Raw genomic sequence first — 6,471 nt, forward strand, 5'->3', positions numbered from 1 at the left:
GCAGGGAGAGGGTGGGGTTACATCAGTAGCATGGAGGACAGGAAGTGCTGTCATATTCAGGAGGAAGTGCTGTCATATCCAGGAGGAAGTGTGACTCAGCTCTAGCACATTCCTTGAGGCTGAATTAGCCAAGAGCAGTAAGTGAGGGAACAATTTAACGGTTCAGCAAGTACCGTCTGTGATAGCACGACACTAAATGTGGTCCCCCTATGTGGCTTCCTGTCCAGTCCTGCCTTGTCAGACCAAAGACAGCACTAACGGAGGAGGAAGGGATGGAAAGAGACAGCGAGAGAGAGCGGGGGAGAGAGAGTGGGTTGTGTCAGTCAGAATAGCAGAAGGACAGCCCTCAAAGCGAGGGAGGGATTCTTCCTCTTCTCGTCAATACCCAGAAGTCACCAGTCCCCATTTCCTCTCTCTCTCTCTTTCTGTTTCCTCTGTCAGTTCTCAGATTTCAGTCTCTGCTTTGTGAGGTTAACCCTTAAGTTTACAGAGGAGTCAGCCGTTTTGGTTCCCTTTACAACAACTGACAATCAAGACTCTAATTGAATTGAATTCAATTGAATATACTGAACAAAAATATGAATGCAACATGTAACAATTTCAAAGATGTTGCTGAGTTACAGTTCATATATGGAAATCATTTAATTAAAAAAATAATCATTCGGCCCTAGTCTATTGACTTCACAAGACTGGGCAGGGGTGCAGCCATTGGGGGGGCTGGGTGGGGATACAGTGCCTTCGGAAAGTATTCAGACCCCTTGACTTTTTCCACATTTTGTTACGTTACAACCACTAGGTGCCTTGGGGCGGCAGGTAGCCTAGTTAGAGGTTAGAGCATTGGGCCAGTAACCGAAAGGTTGCTAGATCGAATCCCAAAGCTGACAAGGTAAAAACCTGTCATCCTGCCCCTGAACAAGGCAGTTCCCCAGTAGACTGTCATTGTAAGTAAGAATTTGTTCTTAACTGACTTGACTAGTTAAATAAAGGTTCAAATGTATTCTAAAGTTGATTAAATTGCTGTTTTCCCTCCTCAATGTACACATAATATCCCAAAATGAGAAAGCAAAAACAGGTTTTTAGACATTTTTGCAAATGTATTAAAAACACAAAATATGACATTTACATAAGTATTCAGATCCTTTACTCAGTACTTTGTTGAAGCACCTTTGGCAACGATTACAGCCTCAAGTTTGTCTTGGGTATGACCCTATGTAACCGATGTGAAATGGCTAGTTAGTTAGCGGTGGTGCGCGATAATAGCGTTTCAATCGGTGACGTCACTCGCTCTGAGACTTGAAGTAGGGTTTCCCCTTGCGTTGCAAGGGCCAAGGCTTTTGTGGCGCGATGGGTAACGATGCTTCGTGGGTGTCAGTTGTTGATGTGTGCAAGGGTCCCTGGTTCGAGCCCAGGTTGGGGTGAAGAGAGGGACGGAACCTACACTGTTACATTGATGCTGTTGACCCGGATCATTGGTTGCTGCGGAAAAAAGGAGGAGGTCAAAAGGGGGGCGAGTGTAACCGATGTGAAATGGCTAGCTAGTAGCATTTCAATCGGTGACGTCACTCGCTCTGCGACCTTAAGTAGGTGTTCCCCTTGCGCTGCAAGGGCCGCGGCTTTTGTGGCGCGATGGGTAACGATGCTTCGTGGGTGTCAGTTGTTGATGTGTGCAAGGGTCCCTGGTTCAAGCCCAGGTTGGGGCGAAGAGAGGGACGGAACCTACACTGTTATACCTACAAGCTTGGCACACCTATATGTTGGGAGTTTCACTCATTCTTTTCAGTCTCTCCAGAAATGTTCGATTGGGTTCAAGTCTGGGCTCTGGCTTGGCCACTCAAGGACATTCAGAGACTTGTCCCAAAGCCACTCCTGCGTTGATTTACCCCCGTTGTCTTACCCCTCTCTCCCTTTCACCATCTTACTCCTCTCAGCCTTTCACCATCTTACCCCTCTCAGCCTTTCACCATCTTACCCCTCAGTCTTTCACCATCTTACCCCTCTCTCCCTTTCACCATCTTACCCCTCTCAGCCTTTCACCATCTTACCCCTCTCAGTCTTTCACCATCTTACCCCTCTGTCTTTCACCATCTTACCCCTCTCAGTCTTTCACCATCTTACCCCTCTCAGTCTTTCACCATCTTACCCCTCTGTCTTTCACCATCTTACCCCTCTCTCCCTTTCACCATCTTACCCCTCTGTCTTTCACCATCTTACCCCTCTCAGCCTTTCACCCACTGACTGAATGTTTCTCCCAGGGCTGTGTGTCAGTCTCAGGGTCTTTGACTGTGTCCCCTATGATAAAACATACAGTATATGTCGTGTCTTTGGCTATGCCGGATTAAGTGATATGACATGCTAACTTATAAAATTATTTCTCTGTAATTGATATTACCTGATTAAGCTAATCATGTAAATGTAATTAACTAGAAAGTCGGGGCACCACAGAAGAACGTTTATAGAGCTGTTATCCTCTGAATAAACTCTTAAAATACTTAGTAATATTTTACATCGATAGCAGTCAATCTTAACCCGTATGTTGTTTCAGTCTCATCATGAAAGTTGTAATTCTTGGTTATCTGCACGAACCCAGTCTTTACTAAAATCATCCATACATCAATTGTCTTAAAATCATTTATTTACTACACTAAGTAATTAACAGAAAACATACAAACAGTAATTATCGTCACCAATGATGGGTAGAGGAATGTGCCCTACTGGCTAACAAGCATGGCTGGTCTGTTAGACAATGGGTCATAAAACGGTAAGCTGAGAAGTTACACAGAGTTCATTAATATTAACAATTGCCAATTGAAGGCTCACTCATTCGGGAACCTTTGCAATCAATATATATTTACGCTCATGTGTCGTCGGGATTCTTGTTGGAGAGTTTTGTTCTGATGGAGAGTTTGTCAGCGTTCTCTCTCTCTCTGTTAGAATGGATCTGTCAGAGCGACATTCATGAATGTCGTCATAGAATGGATGTGGTTGGTCTTCGCGTTCGATGATATAATTTACTTAGCTGCAGACTAATAATTAATATCAAAGACTTGTTCTTATTCTGTCGATATCGATAGTCTAAAAGTTAACCACGTGGTATGGTTCACTTTCAGTAGAATACTTGGCTGGTCAAACCTCTGAGCCAAACTCACGATGGAGAGGAGGCCTGGTCTGTAGAAATGTAAATCAGGGGGTGTTTTATAGGGCCCAGAGAACAGGCTTGTCAAATGACGCCTGGTCCTGTATGTGTCCCTGGGGGCGTGCCTATGACTGAGCTAGACTTGGTTACAGAAATATAATTCTATCACATTAACATCAGTACATAGCATCTCAATGTATTACAAATAGCTTTATCCTTAATAATACATTGTATACAACCATGTGGATTCAGTCTCATCGCTGAGGCTATCATGTAGACCGTTTTAGGGTAATATGGCTATATTGTCTCTTCTGAGTATCACAAAATTGTACCAAGCGGATCAGTTCGTAGCTGGAGTCTTCATCAATCTTCCATATCTTCTCCAGAACACACATGTCGCTATGTTCTCCAATTCTATGAGTTGGAAGAATTTCCTTTGTCTCTCTATGAAACATGTTGTAGTAGATTCTCCTCTTGGAATTTTTACAACCCTGGGTTGGGGGGGAAGGTAGGTTGGGTGATGGTACAAAGGGGAGGGGGTCAACTGTCCTTCCTGTACCCAAAGAGGCCAACGTCATGACACAGCTCATCACTACTTTCCATTCACTCTCAGGTCAACTCTACTCTAGGAGGAAGTACTGTCCTCTGTGAATGGGGAAAGTGTGTGTAGAGAGTGTGACAGAGAGAATCACGTGGTATGGAACAGGTTTGTCTTCCCCAGTGGAAAAAGTGTACTCAGCTGATTACTACACACACACACACAGACACACATGCAAACGTGCACGCAATCGCAGCTCACCACACACACACACACACACACACACACACACACACACACACACACACACACACACACACACACACACACACACACACACACACACACACGCACACACACACGCACACACAAAATCTACACTGCTTCTACTCTGTTAATCACATATCATTATGCCTAGGCACCTTACCCCTATATATATATATATATCTCCCTTTCTCATTCCAGTATACCTGCACATTGTAAATATGGTATTGGAACTTACCCTGTATATACAGAGCCTTCAGAAAGTATTCTTACCCATCAACTTATTCCACATTTTGTTGTATTACAGCCTGAATAAAACACGGATTAAATAGATGTTTCTCTCTCACCCATCTACACACAATAATACCACACAATGACAAAGTAAAAACATGTTTTAGAAATGTAAGCAAATTTATTGAAAATGAATTACGGAAATATCTAATTTACATAAGTATTCACACCCCTGAGTCAATAAATGGTAGAAAACCTCTTTGGTAGCGATTAAAGCTGTGAGTCTTTATGGATAAGTATCTAAAAGCTTTGGACACCTGGATTGTACAGAATTCTTAAAGCTCTGTCAAATTTGTTGTTGGTCTGTCAAATTGGTTGTTGATCATTGCCACACAACCATTTTCAAGCAGATTTAGGTCAAAACGGTAACTTGGCCATTCGGAAAACATTCACTGTCTTCTTGGTAAGCAACTCCAGTGTAGATTTGCCCTTGTGTTTTAGGTTATTGTCCTGCTGAAAGGTGAACTCATCTCCCGGTGTCTGGTGGAAAGCAGACTGAACCAGGTTTTCCTCTAGGATTTTGCCTGTGCTTAGATCCATTCCGTTTCTTTATTATTCGGAAAAGATTCCCAGTCCTCAACGACTAATAACATACCCATAACATGATGCAGCCACCACCATGCTTGAAAATATGGATTGTGATATTCAAGAATGTGTTGTATTGGATTTGCCCCAAACATAACACTTTGTATTCAGGACAAAAAGTGAATTGCTTTGCCACATTTTTTGCAGTATTACTTTAGTGCCTTGTTGCAAACAGGATGCATGTTTTGGAATATTTGTATTCTGTGCAAGCTTCCTTCTGTTCACTCTGTCTATTAGGTTAAAATTGTGGAGTAACTACAATGTTGTTGATCCATCCTCAGTTTTCTCCTATCAAATACAGTTGAAGTCGGAAGTTTACATACACCTTAGCCAAATACATTTAAACTCAGTTTTTCACAATTCCTGACATTTAATCCTAGTAAAAATGCCCTGTCTTAGGTCAGTTAGGATCACCACTTTATTTTAAGAATGTGAAATGTCAGAATAATAGTAGAGAGAATGATTTATTTCAGCTTTTATTTCTTCCATTACAAGTAGGTCAGAAGTTTACACTCAAAAATATTTGATAGCATTGCCTTTAAATTGTTTAAATTGTGTCAAACGTTTTGGGTATCAAATCAAATCAATTTTTTTTATATAGCCCTTCTTACATCAGCTGATATCACAAAGTGCTGTACAGAAACCCAGCCTAAAACCCCAAACAGCAAGCAATGCAGGTGTAGAAGCACGGTGCATTGAAAGGCCAAAACCTAGGAAGAAACCTAGAGAGGAACCAGGCTATGAGGGGTGGCCAGTCCTCTTCTGGCTGTGCCGGAACAGCACATGGCCTAGATGTTCAAATGTTCATAAATGACCAGCATTGTCAAATAATAATAATCATAGTAGTTGTCGAGGGTGCAACAAGTCAGTAACACAAGAGTAAGTGTCAGTTGGCTTTTTCATAGCCGATCTTTGAGAGTATCTCTACCGCTCCTGCTGTCTCTAGAGAGTTGAAAACAGCAGGTCTGGGACAGGTAGCACATCCAGTGAATAGGTCAGGGTTCCAGCAGGTCTGGGACAACAGGTCTGGGACAGGTAGCACGTCCGGTGAACAGGTCAGGGTTCCATAGCTGCAGGCAGAACAGTTGGAACTGGAGCAGCAGCACGGCCAGGTGAACTGGGGACAGCAAGGAGTCATCAAGCCAGGTAGTCCTGAGGCATGGTCCTAGGGCTCAGGTCCTCCGAGAGAGAGAAAGAAAGAAAGAGAAAGAGAGAATTAGAGAGAGCATATTTAAATTCACACAGGACACCGGAAAAGACAAGAGAAATACTCCAGATGTGACAGACTGACCCTAGCCCCCCGACACATAAACTACTGCAGCATAAATACTGGAGGCTGAGACAGGAGGGGTCAGGAGACACTGTGGCCCCATCCGATGAAACCCCCGGACAGGACCAAACAGGTAGGATATAACCCCACCCACTTTGCCAAAGCACAGCCTCCACACCACTGGAGGGATATCTCCAACCACCAACATACCATCCCGGGACAAGGCTGAGTATAGCCCACAAAGATCTCCGCCACGGCACAGCCCAAAGGGGGGGCGCCAACCCAGACAGGAAGACCACGTCAGTGACTCAACCCACTCAAGTGATGCACCCCTCCCAGGGACGGCATGGAAGAACACCAGTAAGCCAGTGACTCAGCCCCCGTAATAGG

This window comes from Salmo trutta, chromosome 24, assembly GCF_901001165.1.
Source record: "Salmo trutta chromosome 24, fSalTru1.1, whole genome shotgun sequence".
NCBI classification, from domain to species: domain Eukaryota; kingdom Metazoa; phylum Chordata; class Actinopteri; order Salmoniformes; family Salmonidae; genus Salmo; species Salmo trutta.